At 46.5% G+C, this 21085-nt stretch overlaps 1 protein-coding gene across 3 annotated transcripts in view; it reads right to left on the minus strand.

Moving 5' to 3' along the window:
• Positions 1-19878, minus strand: part of CSGALNACT1 (chondroitin sulfate N-acetylgalactosaminyltransferase 1) — a 357571-nt gene extending 337693 nt beyond the window's left edge. Inside the window, exon 1 of one of the 3 annotated variants that reach the window (XM_047771740.1) lies at positions 19648-19878. The gene's annotated coding sequence lies outside the window, so the exon portion shown is untranslated. Of the gene's footprint in view, positions 1-19114; positions 19242-19647 lie in introns of those variants that run through there. The other 2 variants (XM_047771741.1, XM_047771746.1) reach the window with 2 other exon arrangements.
• Positions 19879-21085: the final 1207 nt, after the last annotated feature.

Below are 21085 nucleotides of genomic sequence, written 5' to 3' on the forward strand. Positions count from 1 at the left end.
GATTAAGGTGCTTTTGAAACCCCAATATGAGCTGCTGAGACCACAGAAAGGAAAAAAACCCATCAGCCTGATAACCACCATCACACAAAACATGGTTTCAAAGCATCTCTCCTTGGAAACAAAAAGCAATAAACTGGACCTAGTCCTAACCTGGTCCGTGCCCATCAGCCTCAGATTACATGTGTGCACATGTGTGTGCCTGTGTGTGTGTGCATGCTCACAGCAGACTGCAGTTTTTTTCAGAAACATCAATAATGAGGAAGTTCCATGCACACTTCCAAAAAAAAGACAACATGCTTTACAGTGATTGTCTCAAGAAGATGAAATAGCTTATGAAAGATACTAGAGTGGTTCACAATCTAACTTTGGGCCTTATAAAATGCTTGCTACTAAATCCATGATGCAAGTTCTTTTTTCGATTAGATTGCACAAAAGAAATAAATTTAAAAAGTAAGTCACGGACCACTTTCAGGGGATACTGGTTTGACACCTAAAATTATTCTTTTTATCAGCAGTAGGTATAAAATATGACCTCTTCTGTGTTTGTGTTCTCTTCTCCCAACCATCAGTGTAACTTGTGTTTTTCTCTTTGGCCACACCTGCAGCTTATGGAAGTTCCCAAGCCAGGGAGCAAATCCAAACTCCAGCTACAACCCTATACCACAGCTGCAGTAACACCAGATCCTTAACCCACTGAGCCAGGCCAGGGATCAAACCTGCACCTCAGCAGCAACCCAAGCTGTTGTAGTGACAACACCAGATCCTTAACCTGCCGTCCGACAACAGGAACTCCTATAGCTTTTACTCTTATCTTTAAAGCCATTTTAAGATTCTTTAATTTCAGATATTAGTTTCTGTTCAGATGACCATCGTTAAAAAGTCTATAAATAACAAGTGCTGGAGAGGGTGTGGAGAAAAGGGAACCCTCCTACACTGTTACTGGGAATGTAAACTGGTGCAACCATTATGGAAAAGAGTCTGGAAGTTCCTCAAAAAAACTAAAAAAAAAGAGCTATTATATGATCCTACAATCCTACTCCTGGGCATATATCTGGAAAAAAACTGTAATTCAAATGCTACATGCATTCCAATGTTCATAACAACACTATCCACAATAGCCATGACATGGAAACAACCTAATTGTTCACTGACAGATGAATGGATTAAGAGGATGTGGTACATATACACAATGGAATACTACTCAGCCATAAAAAAGAATAAAGTCCTGCCATTTGCAGCAACAGGGATGAAACTAGAGTGGAGTTAAGTCAGACAAAGACGAATATCATATGATATCACCTATATGAAGAATCTAAACTGTGGCACAAATGTACCTATCTATAGAACAGAAACAGACTCAAAGACGTGGAGAACAGACTTGTGGTTGTCAAGGGGGAGGAGGGAGGGAGTGGGATGGACTGGGAGTATGGGATTAATATATGCACACTATTTCATTTAGAATGGTTAGACAATAAGGTCCTACTGTATAGCAAAGGGAATTACATCCAATCTCCTGGGAGAGGCCTTGATGGAAGATAATATAAAAAAGAATGTAGATAGATAGATAGATAGATAGATAGATAGATAGATAGATAGATAGATAGATAGATAGATAATAGATAGGTAAGACTGAGTCTCTTTGCTGTGAACAGAAATCGACACAACACTGTAAATCAACTGTTTCCATTAAAAATTAATTAGTTAAAATTTAAAAAAAGAAATATTTGCTCAGAAGCCCCATTTGTGAACAATGCAAACTAGAGATAACAAATTTCTCCATTCATCTGTTAAAGGTCTCAAAATCTCTGTGGCATGACGTCCTTAATGGCCCAACAATGCAGAAGCCTTCATCACACTTTCAGGCATTATATTTGGTACCTGGGCAGGCCACTCTGATAGGCAAAGAGGGAAAAAAAAAAAAAAGAGAGAGAGAGAGAGACAAATGATCCAGGAAGGTGAGGTACATCACAGGTAATGACCAGGCTATTATTCTGAAGGATAACGCTGGGTTGGCTCTGAACACTCTGCCTAATTAGACTTCACACACAGAGAAAGAACGCTTTAATATTTAACAAGTATAATGGCATAATCAATGTACACAAATCAGGCCTGAGAAGGAATACTGCTTATTTAAGGGGAGAGACCGATGGCTATGAGAAAGGTAGAATCATTAAATGTCAAATCCCACAGGCTCCCACTGTGGACACCAGCCACATAATCTCAAGTGACTCCAACCCCAGCCACTCCGTGCATTATCCAGTCTGTCCTCCTGCTCAGGAACCTAGAGACAGGCCCCCTCATGGATGGAACAAAATAATTTGTTCGAAATAGATCATCTTTGCTATTTCTCAAAGCTCTTAATCACTTTGGCTCCTGTCAAAATCCCAGTTGAGTCAAGACGTCCAACATCTCATCATCACTTCAGCAAGATAATTAGTCCTCCTTTTTATTACCTTCAAGAACACAATGTGTTGGAAGTCTTCCTCACGCTATAACATTCATGCAGACTGCCATGAATTCACAATTTGTTTACAGGTAGCTTGCAAGAAAACACCAAGTAAGAAAAGAGTAGGTGAGAATATAGTTTAAAAACAAGCATGCTTATGATTGGCAAATTTATATTAAAAGAGATTGATCTTTCCTTTTTCTTTTTATGGCGAAAACTGTGGCATATGGAAGTTCCTGGGCTAGGAGTCAAATTGGAGCTGCAGCTGAGGTCTACGCCACAGGCAGAGCAACACCAGATCAGAGCTGCATCTTCGACCTTATGCCACAGTGTGTGGCAACACCAGAACCTTAACCCATTGAGCAAGGCCAGGGATCAAACCTGCACCCTCCTGGAGACAACATTAGGTCCTTAACTCACTGAGCCAGAATGGGAACTCCCTAAAAGGGTATTTCAGGATGCATTATCTATTTGATTTCTCCAAGGTCAGCTTTACACGCAAAATACAGGGATCCTAGAAAGTAATTTGCCCTGTTAGTGGACACAGTTTCATACAACCCTGCTGACTCTTTAGTTGCTGCCTCTGTTTATCTCACACATACCGACAGGGAACCCGCTGTGCCTATACCCTGTGTCTCACTGCTTATAATACATCAAAGAGCCATGGAAACTACGGTCCCCATGCTCCACGGCTCTGCAGTTCTGTCCAAGCAACTACAATGCCACTGCCACATCACAACTGGCCACGCTTGATACCCATGGAGGTGTCACAGCAGGCTGGGTGCAGGAGCTGCAGCGGCAAACAAAATACTGGCTAGGCCTCCCACACCATCTGACCCACCCCACCAAGGCATTCCATCTATCTGAACTTCAGCTCTTCCAGTATTTCTGCATGGCTTTAAAAAGATTCCAGGGAGTTCCCATTGTGGCTCAGCAGGTTAAGAACATGACATGGTGTCTGTGAGGATGGGGGTTTAATCCCTGGCCTTGCTCAGTGGACTAAGGATTCAGCGTTGCAGCAAGCTGCAGCTTAGGTTGCAGATGTGGCTCAAATCCAGTGTAGCCGTGGCTGTGGCATAGGCTGGCAGCTGCAGCTCTGATTCAATCCCTAGCCTGGGAACTTCCATATACCTCAAGTGCGGCCATAAAAAAGGAAGAAAGGGAGGGAGGGAAGGAAATAAATTTTTTTAACTTCTTTAAGAAATAAATAAAATCTTTTTAAATTTTTTAAATAAAAAGATTCCACAAAAAAAAAGTATTTCAGATAGTGTTTAGTACATAGTAGATTTCTTCCTGAGCTTCTGCCACTTCCACATACCCAGGGGGAAAAAATGGGCTTCATTTTAATTAAATGCCCATTTCTCAAATTAAAGTATAGTTGATATACAATGTTGTACCAATTTCTGCTGTAGAGCAAAATCACTCAGATATATATGTGTGCGTGTGTGTGTATTTAGTTTTATATACACACATTCTTATATTATGTTTCATCACAGTCTGTCTCAGAAGAATGGACATAGTTCCCTCTGCTGTACAGCAGGACTTCATTGTCTATTCATCCTAAATGTAATAACAGTTTGCATGGGAGTTCCCGTTGTGGCTTAATGGTTAACAAATCTGACCAGGAACCACGAGGTTGCAGGTTCGATCCCTGGCCTTGCTCAGTGGGTTGAGGATCGTGCGTTGCTGTGGCTGTGGTGTAGGCCAGCGGCTACAGCTCCGATTAGATCCCTAGCCTGGGAATCTCCATATCCCACCGGTGCAGCCCTAGAAAAGACAAGACAAAAACAAAAAAAAAAATAGTTTGCATCTAGTAATCCCAAACTCCCAGTCCATCTCTCTCTCTCCCCCCTCTTCCTTGGCAAAAAGTCTGCTCTCCACGCCTGTGAGTCTGTTTCTGTTCTGAAGACAGGTTCATCTGTGCCATATTTTAGACTCCACATATAAGTGATGTCATATGGTATTTGGCTTTCTCTCTCTGACTTACTTCACTCAGTATGAGACTCTCTAGTTGCATCTATGTCGTGGCGAGTGGCATGATCTCCTCAAAAGAGCCCATTTTTAAACCCCTGACTTAGCTGCAATGACATCCATGTCCACATCTTATTTCTCTCTGGCATAAACAATCCGATTTTTGATTTGTGTCCATAAACAAACTCCTCCAGAACTATTCTCACCAAGGTTCCAGAAAGATCATGGATTTGAAGTGCAGAGAACAGAGGGGACTTTAAATTTAATCTCGTGGAGTGTTACAGATACAGCTGGGATCATTCAGAGTCAATCTGATTCATGAAGCTTACTGCCATCATGTCCATTTCTGAGGTTTGTAAAATCAACAGGAAGGAAGCAATAATCCCGTTGACCTTGTAGTAGGCGCCGAGAGCTTACTGTACGCAGGGAAGATGTTCCATGTGTCATTAAGACATGGCTTGATAATACAGTCCCCTCTTTGTACTTCACTCCACTGCGGGCTCCTTGTGGTCAGGAACTCCATCTTTTCACCTACATATCTCTAGCACCGAGATCAGTGCCAGGCACTCAGCGGGAGCTCCATAGTACCTCTGAAAAACATGACAGCAGGGAGGTGTGTCCGTAGCATCATCACTTAAAGCTACCTGCCAACCAGCCCTGGTACCCAGGGACCCTGCACAGCCCATCAAGACGAAACAAGGGACCTGGGCTCCATTCCCAGCAACGTCATTCCGCTAAATGGCTAGGTCATCATTTGGGGGGGCAAGGGTGAACTCTATTTTACAGATGATAGATATGAAGGCTTTTTCTTGATGCACTTTTTTTAAATTAAAGCATAGTTGATTTAGGAATTCCTATTGTAGCTCAGCAGGTTAAGAACCTGACACAGTGTTTGTGAGGATGCAGGTTTGATCCCTGGCCTTGCTCAGTGGGTTAAGGATCTGGCGTTGCCCGAGAGCTGTGGTGTAGGTGGCAGATGTGGCTTGGATCCCCTGTTGCTATGGCTGTGGTATAGGCTGGCAGCTGCAGCTCTGACTCAACCCCTAGACTGGGAACTTCCATGCACCTCAGGTGCAGCCCAAAAAGCAAAAATAAAATTTAAAATTTAAAAATTAAAAAAACCAAAACCCGTTCCACATTAGGCCTAAGGAGGTGTGTTCTCACAGCCTCTGCTCCCCACACTCCTCATGGTGCTGTCACCAAGCAGGACCCTGTGAGGCCTTCCCAGAGTGGACGCTCACTCATGTCCTCCACCTGCCTTTTAATCTATAGAAAAACTTTAGTCAAAGAAGCAATTAAACCAGAGAAGTGAGAAAATACAGAGAAAAAGGAAAACAGTCAAGCAAGACAGAATAATAATAGTTTAGCCATTCAACAAAGTCAAGGACCTTCAGTTCTTCAAAGACTACAGACAACATTCTGAGCCTTGCCCTTGAAGCTCTTTTGCAGGTGCTGAAGCCCCCACCGGGTGGAAGAAGTCAACTTGTATGCTGCCCACAAGCACACAGACCCAGACCAGCGGAACCAGAAGGTTGATGACACTGACTCCCAATGACCTCACCACCACCCAATCAGGAAAATCTCCATGAGCCGATCACGCCCTGCTCCTCAAACACTGTAAGACAGACTCCTCACTACCCTCTCCAAGGCGGGCACAGTCCTTGAGACACTAGCCTGCTGTGTTCACCTCTTTGCCTGGTAATTAAAGCTACTTTTCCCAGAGTTCCCATCATGGCTCAGCAGTAATTAATCCAACTAGTATCCATGAGGACACAGGTTTGATCCCTGGCCTCGCTCAGTGGATTCAGGATCCAGCATTGTCAAGAGCTCTGGTGTAGATCACAGACACGGCTTAGATCTGGTGTTGCGGTGGCTGTGGCGCAGGCCAGCAGCTGCAGCTCTGATTCAACCCCTAAGCCTGGGAACTTCCATACGCCTCGGGTGCAGCCCTAAGACAAAAAAAAAAAAAAAAAGCTACTTTTCCGTTTTTTCCAATTCTGTCTCTGAATTTCTACTTGCCATCAGTGTACAGAGGCAGCTGATATTTAAGCAATGACCCAGGTACAGGTCCAGACTCACTCTTAGAGGAAGAGAAAAAGGTAATTCCAGTGAAACGGGATAAATTCTCCTGTCTACCCATGGATATTCAGCGAAAATATCTTCAGGACTCTTAATTAAGTGAATAATAGACTCTCTACAGAGAAAAGTCATGTTTGTGACAACACAGGATGTTGAATCAGCTTACTTGATCCAGCAGAGTCCCTAGTCTGAGGCTCAGGCTTTGGTTTCAGCCATCATTTGGATTGATGAAGCCATTCACAGTCCATAAATTTCATTGGTTTGCATTCAAATGGGCCCTGAGTCTCAGTGATTAAATTCCTACTTTAGGGATTAAGCATTTGCTCATGGCCACAGAGTGAGTCAGCTCTGGAATCCTTTCTCCAGCAACCTGGTCTCCTTCTGTAGCGACTTCTGTACCCCTCTGCCTCCAGGAGAGACACCAAACAAAAGAAACAAAAACTCTCCACACTCAGGTTACTCTGGCCCAGAAATCTACTGGCCATGGGTTTAGGGAAAAGACAAAAGGATCCTCCCCCGAAAAGAAAACGCTTTAGATACAAGAGCATGCAGGTCACAGGTACATCCAAAGAAATATCCCCTGCAAAACACAAGATTCTGCCTTTGGTTTCCCCGTACTTTAAAGAAATGTTACGTCTATGCAAGCAAGATACAAAAAAAAGTACCCTGAGTTTGTCTGGGTTTTTTGTTGTTGTTGCTGTTGCTGTTTTATATGGCCGCACCCGCAGCTTAAGGAAGTTCCCGGGCCAGGACTGAATCCAAGCCACAGTTGTGACCAACACCAGATCCTTTAACCCACTGCTCTGGGTGGGGACTGAACCCACACCTCTGCAGCAACCCAAGCCACTACAGCTGGATTCTTTTTTTTCTCTCTCTCTTTTTTTTAATAATGGCTGCACCTGCAGCATATAGAAATTCCTGGGTCAGGAACCCAATCTGAGCTGCTGCAGTCGGATTCCTAACTGGCTACACCATGGTGAGAACTCCTACCCTGAGTATTTTGAGTTATTTATGTCTTTGGAGGCCCAAGAAGTATTTCTCTTCCACCCATTTCTACCTGGAGCAGACGGGAAATAAGAAAAGGCCAGCTAGGGACAGGAGGAATTTACTCTTTAATGGCTAGTCCCAGTCACCGTCTCACTCAGTCTGAGACTGTGAGCTACGTGAGGACACTCGGGGTGGTTTTCTGGGACCAGCGTCCACACCAAGCATCCTATTATAGGGACATGCACATAGAAGGGGATCAAGACATATTTGATTATAAGCATCTAGAACTTAAGACATTAAACATTATGCAAGAGGGAGTTCTCTGGTGGTTAGTGGTTAGGACTCAGTGCTTTTACTCGGCTGCAGCCTGGGTTCAAGCCCTGGTCTGGGAATTGAGATCCCACATCCAGCCGCTGCATGCCATGACCAAAAAAAGCAAAACAAACAAAACTACGAAAGAGTAGAACTAGAGGAGTCCAGGTCCAAGGTGAATGCAGATGCTGCTCCTCGCAGTCTCAAGGCTTCGGACCCTCGTCTTTCCCTCCACCTCCCTTCCTGTGCTCCTCTGTAATCACAACAGCCGATACCATCAAGTTTCCACCCAGCCTTTTATTATGTTTGCTTGGATGGATTGGGACCTTGGGGTTAAGAGATGCAAACTATTGCTTTTGGAATGGATTAGCAATGAGATCCTGCTGTATAGCACTGAGAACAATGTCTAGTCTCTTATGATGGAGCATGAGAATGGGAGAAAAAAGCATGTGTACATGTATGTGTAACTGGGTCACCATGCTGTACAGTAGAAAAAAAAAACTGTACTGGGGAAATAACAATAAAAAATTTTTAAAAAAAGTTTCCACCCAGCAAACTGCCCAGTAGGATGGGCACTGTTACCCTCATTTTAGGGATGACAAAACCCTAAAGAATGAAGTAACTTGCCCAAGATCTCAGTTAAGAAAGGGTGGAATGTTTGGAGTTCCCCTGTACTTCAGTGGGTTAAAGATCCAGCATTGTCACTGCTATAGCTCAGGTTGCCACTGTGGCATGGGTTCAATCCCTGACCGGGGAATTTCCACATGCCCAGGGCACAACCAAAAAAAAAAGAAAGGGTAGAATGTGAACTTGGGTGACCTGACTCTAGCCCCCTGGGCTGCTTCCTCATTTAGCTCATGGTTTCCCATCCTTTCCCACCTATAAGAACAATCAGCAAATATTCACTCCACGCACCTCCCCAAGAACCACAGGAACCAACCTGGGTTTCATTGCAAGGATTCTTCTTCTTCCCACAAAGCCATCATTTTGTTACTTTTTAAAAGCCTTCTTGTTCATTTCATTTTAATACACTCTATTAATTCTATAAAATGGGGTTTTGAAAATTACAGTAACTTGCTTTAAACAAACTGTTGCCCTATTCAATACCTTTTTTAAATGTCTTGCTTTTTGGTCCCCCCCCCCAAAAAAAAAAACCCTGAATCAAGCTTCTCTTGCACCTGGACAGGTTCTGTCTGCTTATTCACAGAAGGGCTGGTTTATGCCCCTGTGCTGACACATAATAAACGAGTCAGGGCCTCCCCCTCCCTGGCTGAGGTAGAGCTTCCCAGACTGAAAGGATTTTGTAAAGGCCACACTCCCTCCCTCCCTACCACACTCGGCATCTACACCCCCCTGACACACACCAAACAAGGCGGCCCATTATCATAAAACCACAGAGAGCATCTCCCTGAAACCACCCCCTGGTCTCACGGCACAGTTGCAGAAATGCCAGCCAGACCCTCCACAGGCCGTGGGCCTGGATCCCCGCCTCACCATGAACAGACCTGGATGTATTTTTAACCAAATCTCCAACTGGCATCAATAAAGGCTTCTTTTCTTGTGATACCAGCTACCCCTGGAAGATCCAGAGTGGAAACTGGCAACAGCCACTAATTTTGATTTAGCTGTTTGCGGGGAGAGGCTGCACCACTTTTGGAAAAATCCTGCAGTCAGAGGCCAGGGAGTAGATGTCTTATACCAGGCCCTGCAGCAAACAGGGTGCGGGGTAGGAGGAAGCCAAGGGTCTCTCCCCAATGCTCAGCACAGCCTGCCAGCCCCACATCCGAGTCAAGTGACCCCCACCACCACCACTGGCAACCCCTCCCCCAAGAACAAGCTGCTAGTGTTCTTGCTTGGCTCCCCAGCCAGTTCCCAAACCCTTTCCGCCCGGCCCACTTCCAGCTTCATTTCTGGCTTGTTCCCATTTCCATGAGACCCGAGTTCTGGGCTTCACCCTCAAAGAGCCTCACCTTCACCCCCTGGACCCACAGGCACCCATCCTGGGCTCCACACTGCCCTTGCTTCCTGGAATTCATCCTTTTCCTGGGTAATAACCAGAGTGTCAGGCCCTGACATGGTACCAGCTCACACATCACCCACTAGGTCCATGCCAGCCCCCCACAGGGGAGAACCAGAAAGGAAAATTTTGTTTTTGTTTTTTGGGTTTTTCTTTCTTTTTTTTTTTATGGCCTCACGTGCAGCATATGGGTGTTCCCAGGATAGGGGTCAAATCAGAGCAATAGCTGCCAGCCTACACCACAGACACAACAATGCGGGATCTGAGCCATGTCTGCGACCTACACCATAGTTCATGCCAACACCAGATCCTTAACCCACTGATCAAGCCCAGGGATCAAACCTGTGTCCTCATGGATACTAGTCAGGTTCATAACCCACTAAGCCGCAATGAGAACTCCCCAGAAAGGAACATTTTGATTCATTCTACTTTGGATTTTAAGTTATCTCCACCACACTCTGTAAAGGCCGGGGGTGGGGGTGCAGTGGGTGAGAAGAGACAGGTAAGACTGAAGAGGAAGGACATCACTGTGGGTCAGTACCCACTACCTCTGGTGTCCTGATGCCTTCCCCATGCATTTCATTTAATTCTTTTTTTAAAATTTTATTGGAGTAGAATTGACTTTTACAATGGTGTGTTAATTTCAGGTGTACAGCAAAGGGATTCAGTTATACATACCCATATACACATTCTTATCAGATTCTTTTCCCAGACAGGTTATGACAGGATATTGAGTAGCATTCCCTGTGCTCTATAACAGGTCCTTATTGGTTATCTATTTCATACACAGTAGTGTGTCTCTGTTAATCCCAAACTCCTAATTTATCCCTCTCCCCCACCTTTCCCCTTTGGTAACCATATATTTGACTTCAAAAATCTGTGAGTCTGTTTCTGTGTTATAAATAAGTTCTTTTGCATCATTTTTATTAGATCCAATATGTAAGTGATCTCATTTGATTTGTCTATGTCTGAATTCACTTCGTGCGATCATCTCTATGTCCATCCACGTTGCGGCAAATGGCATTATTTCATTCTCTTTTTAGGGCTGAGTAATACACACACACACACACACACACACACACAAACACACACACACACACACCTTCTTTATCCACTCCTCTGCTGGTGGACATTTAAGTTGCTTCCATGTCTTGGCTATTGTGAATAGTGCTGCAGTGAACACTGGAGTGCATGTATCTCTTCGAATTATGGTTTTCTCTGGATAGAGGCCCAGGAGTGGGATTGCTGGATTGTATGACAGTTCTATTTTTAGCTTTCTAAGGAACATCCCTACTGTTCTCCCTAGTGGTTGCACCAATTTACATTCCCACTGACAGTGCAGGAGGGTCTCCTTTAACTCCTCCAACAGCCTATGAAGTATTATTATTCCTACTCTGCACACAAGGAAGCCTCAGAGATGCTTAATGATGGGGTGAGACCCCCAGTCAGTAAGCAAGAGAGCTTTGACTCAAACCCCAGCAATGCCCAGCCCCAAAAACTCAAAGCTTTCCCCTCCACTGCAGTCCTCCCCATCTTTACAATCCCCGTGGTATCTAACAGCGTCTCTTAACAGAAGTGAAAAAGAAATATTTATTGGAGTTCCCGTCGTGGCTCAGTGGTTAACGAATCTGACTAGGAACCATGTGGTTGCGGGTTCGATCTCTGCCCTTGCTCAGTGGGTTAAGGATCCAGTGTTGCCGTGAGCTGTGGTGTCGGTCACAGACAAGGCTCAGATCCTGAGTTGCTGTGGCTGAGGCGTAGGCCGGTGGCTACAGCTCCAATTCGACCCCTGGCCTGGGAACCTCCATATGCCACGGGAGCGGCCCAAGAAATGGCAAAAAGACCAAAAAAAAAAAAAAGAAAGAAATATTTGTTAAATGAATGCACGGACAGGTGATTCCAACCTTCACACCTTCATCTTCTACAACCCACATGCTTGATTTTCTTCCACTTATAACATGCCTGCAAAGTGCCCTGATAAGAAGTTAAATGCTGTACAGAAATAAGTTGTACCACACTGTATTGTATTTTGAGCTACTGAAAAAAGCCCCATATAAAAAAATCTATAAATACAAAATGCTGAGGCAGACACAGTGATAAAAATTCATTTGTCATCTTGTTCCCTCCTGTCTAGAAAAGAATACAAATACAATAATCTAAGGAAGACCAATGTTTCCCCATTTGGTTGACCCTTGGAACTCGAAGACGTTTTCTGGGATACCAATGTAAGGATTATTTATGCTGGGGAAGAGAGCACAGAAGTTCAGGGGCCAAGTAGACACGGACTCAAGGCCAGGTCCGCCACCCAGGAGTGGGCCCTCAGCACATAACTCAGCTCCCTACACCTTGGTTTTCTGCTCTGTAAAATGCGGGTAATAATAACGCATGCGTCCTAGGGTTGCTGTGCTGACTGAATGAGTAATTCCCAGCCCACATTTGGCAGAGCAGCTGCCACGGGATAAATGCTCTGTGGGAGCCTTTTTTGTCACATGAAGGGAAGAACTGTAGGAGAAATGCAACAAGAAACCTGAAATGGGAGTTCCCGTTGTGGCTCAGTGGTTCACGAATCCAACTAGGAACCATGAGGTTGCGGGTTCGATCCCTGGCCTTGCTCCGTGGGTTAAGGATCCGGCGTTGCTGTGAGCTGTGGTGTAGGTTGCAGACACGGCTCGGATCCCATGTTGCTGTGGCTGTGGCGTAGGCCGGCAGCTACAGCTCTGATTCGACCCCTAGCCTGGGAACTTCCATATGCCACAGGTGTGGCTCTAGGAAAAAAAAACAAAAAAAAAGAGACACCTGAAATTAATGAACCACTTGCTTTTTACAAACACTGTTATAATCACTAAATTCACCTGAATTCTCTGTTTCAGATTATTGTGCCTAACAGAATGGCCTACCCAAAAGCAATGCCAACAGCAATAATAATAATAACAATAATAACAACAATAATAATAACCATCACCTCCACCAGCAGTGATACATCTCTCACCAACCATGTGCCCAGCACTGTTCTAACCACTTGTACAGAGGTGAGCCTCACACCCAGCTGTGCAGACTGTGCCCCACAAGGTGCCCAGCGGGAGGTGGGTGGGCTGACGTTCACTCTGCTTCCCATGCCCTGCACCCTGGAACAGATGTTCCACTTCCAAGGGGCACTTCATGGGCTAGAGGCAGCCCTGTTCACAGATGTCAGCTGACACATTAGCTATAGCAAGTCCCTAAAGGACAGAAGACAGAAGTAAAAAGTCACTTTGTCTTTCCAATTGCACCCACGGCATGCGGAAGTTCCAGGGCCAGGGATGGAACCCGCACCACAACGGTGACCCAAGCCACACCAGTGACAACATCAGATCTTTAACCCACTGTGCCACCAGGGAACTCCTAAAGTCACTTTTGAGAGTAGCCAGGACCTAAGTCAAAGACCATCATCTTGCTAATTTCATTAACAGAGGAGCTGAGGATATCCCCAAGTCATCAGTGAACAGCACCTATTATTAAGTGCCCATGTGCCTCGGGAACAGAAAATAAGCGGTCCCGGTGTCCAGTATAATCAACAACTCCTATCTACCTCCTCCCTGTTTCCTGCTTCCCTTTTCCTCCACCAACTCAAATATCCCCATGGATGAAAATGAAAGAGGACCAGACGTGACCCCAGGATAACCAAATGTTATGTTTCTCACTATCTAAAAACCACAAAAAATTATCTCTGGGGCTAAGTCATGTTTCACTAAGTCGCAGGATCCATAGCTTTCTTTGCAAACACTAGAGTTGCCATTTCCATGCATCCAGCGGGCACCACCCAAGCTCAGATGCCTTAAAAAAGACTCCCAGGTGTAAACACTCAATTCCTCCCACCTCAGGCCAGTCATAATCTTGGTCAGCTCAGGGGCTCGTGGAGTTCCCCGGTGGCGCAGCAGATTAAGGATCCTGTGCTGTCACTGCTATGGCTCAGGTCATGGCTATGGCTCAAGTTCAATCCCTGGCCCAGGAACATCCCCATACTTCAAATGTGGCCAGAAAAAAAAAAAAAGGAGAGGGCTCTTGTCCAAACTAAAATGCGTCACTCTGCATGCAGTGCTATACCTATCATTTAGCTAAACCTTAGCTTCCTTCTTGGGAGAGGTGGAAGAGGCAGAAAGACACCAGGCTGTCTGCACACTTTGTAAAATAATGTTGCCTATAGCTTGAAATATACAGGATAGCCTATTCTCAGGGCTCTGACCTTTAAGAATCCATTCATATAGAGATATAAAGTTGCAGAACAGAGAATAACATCTGTCTTGTTGGAGGTTTACAGAAACATGATCTGACCTACCTGGACAGCTGCAAGAACAAAGGATTCCTGCACCAAGAAATCTGCAACAACCAAGCACGCCCCTTCCTCACCTGGTCTTTTAAAAGTGCTTTGCTATAGTTCCCTGGTGGCTCAGTGCGTTAAGGAACCTGCCTTGTCACTACTGTGACTCTCCTTACAGTTGTGGCCCAGAGTTTATAAAAAAATAAATAAATAAATAGGCTTTATTGAAACTCTTCAAAGAGCTTGGACTTTTTTGGGAACCACCCACCCATCCCCTTGCATGGCCCACACTAAACCTTTTTCTGCTCCAAACTCTGACATTTCAGTTTATTTGGCCTCACTGTGCACCGGGCATGCAGACTGGCATTCAGGAACATTTGCACAAAAGGGATCTATGTAGCTTTCTGACATGCTGAGCATTCTAAAAGTAATCCCTGGCGTTCCTGGCGTGGCTCAGCAATTAACAAACCCAGCTAGTATACATGAGGACATAGGTTCGATCCCTGACCTTGATGAGTGGGTTGAGGATCCAGCATTGCAGTGAGCTGTGGTGTAGGTCGCAGACAAGGCTCAGATCCAGCAGCTACAGCTCCAATTCGACCCCAAGTCTGGGAACCTCCATATGCCACGGATGCAGCCCTTTAAAAAAAAAAAAAAAAAGTAATCCCCAAAAGTTAGCTTAATCAGGAGGAAGCGATAATAAAAATTCTCTATGACCTTCTTGCAGTTCTTCCTCTTCCCCAGTTCCCTAAAGAGTACTGACCTAGACCTTGACAGAAAATTAGCAAAGATCACCTTTCTTGTTTTAAACTCCCGCCCGGTGAAAATCGGGTCAGAGTTGTGATGACCCTCTGAATTCAGAAGAAACCCCTCAGTAAGATTTAGGGCCTACAATGCACTGAGCTCTCCTCTAACTGTTCTAAGTTTTATTTTACAGATTCCTGATGTTTACCACTGTAATTAAATTTCACTGAAAACCTGACAATACAATATTCTCTTATCCATTCATAAACAATATGGCAATATTTTCAGTAATCATGTTTGCTTACATACATGGCTGGTATTTTTCCTACCAAATAGCAAATTACATCTGACAAATAAACACACTGACACACCTTCAAGATGTTCTGCAGTCTCGAGCCTGATTCACTTCATTCAAGTCAAAATTTAGAAATGAGGGCTTTTCAAAAACTCCCTGAAGAAAAACGCCTTTCAGTGATACATATTGGAATGTAATAAAACACATTTTTTTAATGTGTGAAATTTAAGGTGGCCCCTTTGTAAAAAAGAAAAGGCACTAGCAGCTTCTACTGGCCAGATAAAATTCCTTGAAAAACAACTTATTAATGCTCCAAGTACCTATTAAGGAAATGACACAACATTGAACATATTAAAAGATAGATTTAAAAAAGCTCTAACCAAAATCATGCCCCAAAGCCCCTGAAAATAGTAGACCAAAATCATATATTTGAGTTTTTGGAAAGTCTTATTTGAGTTTTTGGAAAGTCTTTTTTTGTTGTTGTTTTCTTTTTACGTCCACACCATGGTATATGGAAGTTCCCAGGCTAGGGGTCAAATCAGAGCTGCAATTGCCAGCCTACACCACAGCCACAGCAACACTAGATCTGAACCGCATCTGTGACCTACACCACAGCTCACGGCAATACCAGATCCTTTAACTCACTGAGTGAGGTCAGCGATGGAACCCGAATCCTCACAGACACTATATTGAGTTCTTAACCCACTGAGCCACAATGGGAACTCCTAGAAAGATTTTTAAAATCATATATTTGAATATAAGGATACAGAAAGCACAAACCCCAATTTTTAAACCTCCTTTAAACCTTTCACTTTAAAGTTTTTCTTTTTTTCTTTTTTCTTTTTTTTTTTTTGCCTTTTCTTGAGCCACTTCCACGGCATATGGAGGTTCCCAGGCTAGGGGTCTAATTGGATCGGAGCTGTAGCCACCGGCCTGCACCAGAGCCACAGCAACACGGAATCCGAGCCACGTCTGCGACCCACACCACAGCTCACGGCAACGCCAGATCCTTAACCCACTGAACAAGGCCTGGAATCAAATTCGCAACCTCATGGTTCCTAGCCAAATTCGTTAACCACTGCACCACGACAGGAACTCCTAAAGTTTTTCTAAAATAGTACCCAATTCCTCAGTTAAGACCACTGGCTCCTGCTGTACAGCACAGAGAACTATGTCCAATCTCTTGGGCTACAACATGATGGAAGATAGGAAAAGAATGCGTGTGTATATATATATAATACATATATATATATACACACTGGGTCACTTTGCTGTACAGCAACAATTGACACAACATTGAAAGTCAACTATCATTTTAAACAATTTTAATTTAAAAAAAGACCACTGGCATGTATTTTTCAGCGTGTGGGGAATGCTTTTTACACCAGGTTGCCCTTTTCTAATAAAGTACTCTAAGTCCAGAAACCAGGAAGTTAAATTCCTTTGACACCTTACAGGGCAAAGTAATGGTAATAAATGACAGCCTGGGTGATACACTATGCAGAGGAGGCCCCTAGTGGTGGAGCCGCTATGCCAACTTGGCTTGGTCGGTTTTCTAAGACTGCTTCATCACCAGGGCAAAATCGATACATAATAAAGTCTACCTGAGTTACCTTCTTTAATGACCTCTATTGGCCCTAACCTATAGTAAGGCCATCACTTAGAATCCCAAGGTCCTTTCACCAGGAACAACAACAAAAAGTGACCTAAAGAATAACTTCATTACATTGTCTTTCAAATTCACAAATATTTATGAAGCGCCACGCTCTGCCAGGCCTGCGCTGGCCTGGAGAGACAGGGTAAAACACGGAGAGTGTGACACCTTTCCAATGGGACAATATTACACTAGGGACAGAGCTGGAACAACACAAAGACTGGGAAGTACATTCATCATCATATGACCTTGTGATGGAGTCGGAGCAACAGGAAAAACCTGAAGTATTGCCCACCCCCACCCCCAGAGTGGCAGCTGCTCATTTCCGAACACCCAGACAGGGCAGCATTTGAGGTCCTTCCTCCAATAACAGACACCTGAATGAATGGGAGGTGAAGGAAAACTGCACAGAAGAAGGAATTTTAAGTTAAAAATAACAACCACATTGAAGCATGCCAGACCTGGGGGTTCCTGAAAGTCAAGGAAGACAAGAGACAACATTTCAAGGAGTTCCCATTGTGGCTCAGTGATAATGAACCTGACTAGTATCCACGAGGATTCGGGCAGGTTTGATCCCTGGCCATCGCTCAGGGGTTAAGGATCTGGCGTTGCCGTGAGCTGTGGTGTAGGTCACAGATGAGGCTCGGAGCCTGGGTTGCTGTGGCTGTGGTACAGGCCGGCAGCTGCAGGTCTGATTCCACCCCTAGCTTGGGAACTTCCATATGCCACAGCAGCAGCCCTAAAAACCAAAGAAAAAAAAAAAGAGAGAGAGAGAGAGAAACATTTCGAGAACATGTACTGTGTTCTGGGCACTGGGATAAATTCCTAAGTGTTACCTCATTTTTCCTAGCATTTTCATAAGGAATAGCACTGGGATTTTACAAAGTCGAAACAAAGACTGACTTGCCCAAGGTCACACAGTTCCTAAATGGGAGGCTGCTTGGAGCCCAAGTGTCTGGGACGGCAAAGCAAATCCTCCTTCACTTTAGAATCACTTGGTGGATCCAGAAGTTTGTGATGTTTCTTTGAACCCCATTAGTCCAGTTCACAAACAGCCGTATGAGATTTGGAACACAAAGATGAATAGAAATAAAGCATTTTTACATGGTACACTTCCGAATACACACAGGATGGAAGGAACTACCACATTTTTACTAGGTTCCTACAACAGTTATGACCCATCTCTTGCTTTCCAGGAATTAACCTTCTCTGGGAACACAAGGGCCACCCCATGTGCCATTATGCACTGTTAGACATGTTCAAGTCAGTTTTTATGACTGAGGTGCTTTTGTTTTATGCTTCTATTCCCCACTTTGAAAGCTCCTTCCAATAAACAACATGACAGCACCGTGCAGAGCTTATTAATGTTCATTGTTACAAGCAAGGCTGTAATAATTACGACTTTCATGGATGAAAATGTTAAAAAAAAATCCAAGAAATCCGGTAGAATTGAATTTAAAATTGCTACTAAAAAAGACGTGACAGAACAGTTAATTATCATCTAGACCTATCTAATGACATTTAAGGAAAAAGCACTCCGAGGCTTTGAAATCAGAATGAAAGCGGAGTTTGCGAAATACCCACTCTATCGTGTATTAGTGTTTCCCAAGGCTCGCTGTTTCGGCATGCACCAAGCTGTTAGACCTTCTCCTCTCTCATCCCTTTGCTCATCGATGAAAAGATAACTTCAAAGTCACTGACGGTTGTGCAGGTGCAGGAAACGCCGCGGAAACAACAACTTCGCCGCATCTTTGTACAGCTTTCCTCCTCCGCCGCCCTTCACCCCCCACCCTCAGACCGTGCCCTAGCGTGGCTCCTCCACCGACCGCACACAGCATTTCTTTCCAGCGTCCTGGACCGCGGTGACCCTCGGGCACGTTCGCCCGGGCCCGGGTCCGAGGCAGAGAGCAGGCTGCCCATCGCCCCCCGCGCTTCTCCATCCCAGCAGAGATGATTCTGTGCAGGAGCAGCACAGCAGTCACGCGGGCACGTGCAAAAGCTACTTTTTAGTGGGTGTTCGAGAAAGTAATTAAACAGCTAAAGACCACCAGAGCTGGTGAAGCCAAGTGATCCCGGCGCGGGCGAGCCCGGGCCCTTCCCGGGAAGACCCCTCTATAACCCCGCGGGCCCACCTGCGGGCGCCGCACCCCACGAATCGAGCCCCCTCTTCCGCTGTCCTACCCCTCCCCCCCTGCGGCGCGACCCCTCACCGCGGCCCCGCCCTCCGCGAGCCAGCTGGGGCCAGGGGGCGCAAGGATGCAGCCCAGACTGGCCCGCGGCACCCACGCCCGGCCAGCCCCGGCCCGACTCACTGCGAGGTGCTGCCGGCCAGCTCCTGCCGCTCTCGCCGCCGGCCGCTCCTCCTGCGCGGCGCCGCGGGCTCGGCTCCACCTCCGGCTCCAGCGGCCGCGGAGCCTCCGGAGACCCGGGGGCGGGGAGCGCGCGGGACCGCGGCCAAGCCCCGCGCGCCGGGTGGGGGCTGCGAGCCTCGGGGAGGGGGGCCGCGAGCCGCCGGGCGGGGGTCACGCCGGCCGCGCTCCCGCAGTGGGTCCCTCCGCCGGGAGCGGGCGCCCCCGCCGGGGCCGCCCCCACGGCGGCAGTCACACCGGGAGACCACCCCGCAGGTGGCGGCTCCACGCGCGCCTGTGACCTGGAAAAGTTGAGGGAGGGGCAAGGACTGGGCGGTGGCAGGGGGCCCCACAGAAAGTGATCGGTGGCTACTCGGCGAGTGTGGTCCTTCCTCTTTCTGGGCAGAGCCCCCCTCGCGCAGCCTCCTTCTTCCCACCCTCCTTGTCCCCCTTGCTTTCCGTGGGCTGCCCTCCCCTCCCCGGGCAGACTGACTTACCAAAACTTTGTAGATTGCACTTAGGAGAATCAATCCTGTGCTCAGTGTCTTTGCGGTTCTGGTAGGTTAAAATTCTTTTCCTCCTTAGCTTCACTCATGGCAAAGGTCAGGAAGCCCGTGAGCTCCGGGAGAGCCCACCGCCGTGGGGAAGTGATGTCTGCAGGGACCCCTGACGGCCACTGGGAGGCCTAGGCGGGAAGTCGGAACGGAGGGGGGAGGATGGAAAGCGGCCGAGCCCGGTGTTGAGCAATCAAGGCCCCTCACACAGGGGCACCGCGCTCCCGCTCGCTCTCTCTCTCTCTCTCTCTCTCTCTCTCTCTCTCTCTCTCACACACACACACACACACACACACACACACACACACACACACACACGCCCTCGGGGCCACAGGTGTCTTTGACTTGTAAGTCCTCCTGCACTTCTCTGTGGAAGAGGAAGTTCAGGGGTATTTTTAACCCCAGTTCTCATTGTAATGAAGGAGGCTCAGGACTCATCAGGCTTAGGCTAGAAGAGATCATCTCCCCACCTACCTTGCAGCTTGCAGAGGACCCACGGCAGAGTCAAAGCAGGACCAGAGCTAGAAACCAGACCTCCGGCCTCGTGGTGCAGTGCTCCCGCCGCTGCCTGGCCAGCTGGCCAGCGGAATGCTCCAAGTCCCCATCCTGGAGTTCCCAGTGTGGCACAAGGGGATAGGGGTTGTCTTGGGAGAGCAGGGACGCAGGTTCCATCCCCTGCCGGGCACAGTAGGTTAAGGATCCAGCATCGTCGCGCTGCGGCTTAGGTTGCAACTGCCTCTCGGATCTGATCCATGGCTGGAGAATTGCATATGCCACGGCGGCCAAAAAAAAATCCTCATCCTGGAGATCCCGGAGCACTGACTGTATCTGGGCACGGGGGCTAGTCCAGGAGGCAAGCACCTGGAAGCATCACAGAAGCCAGCATTCCACCAGCAAGCCTTGCTTCCAGCCCACCCAGGTCATCCCTCCTCCAACCAGGTGGCCCTGGAACCTCAATGGCTCTGTCCCCATCCCCCTACCCCCAAGTTATTCACCTTGTGATATGAGGAGACCATAGCACCTCACCTGGGGTTTTGGAAAGAAGGGAGAAGCAGGTGTTTACCAAATGTATGAAAACTAGTGTCAGGGTAACGACCTCTGCCCAAATGTTGCAAGGTAATGGAAGTGGTAGTTAAATAGCTAACCCAGCATCCACACATATGAAGGTACCAGTTATTGATCAAGTCTCCTCCACACATTATCCCCCAGCAAGCTGGGGAGGGAAATCACATGACAGTCCCCACTGTGAAGATGGAGGGGCCGCTGGGAGGAGGTTGGTGATGAGTTGTGTTAAGCTTAGAGCCTGCACAATCTAGCGCTCTTTGTAACGAAGTAACCTCTTCAGAGCCTTCCAGTTGTCACCAAGACGTTCCCCCCACCT

This window comes from Phacochoerus africanus, chromosome 3 (assembly GCF_016906955.1).
Source record: "Phacochoerus africanus isolate WHEZ1 chromosome 3, ROS_Pafr_v1, whole genome shotgun sequence".
NCBI lineage: Eukaryota > Metazoa > Chordata > Mammalia > Artiodactyla > Suidae > Phacochoerus > Phacochoerus africanus.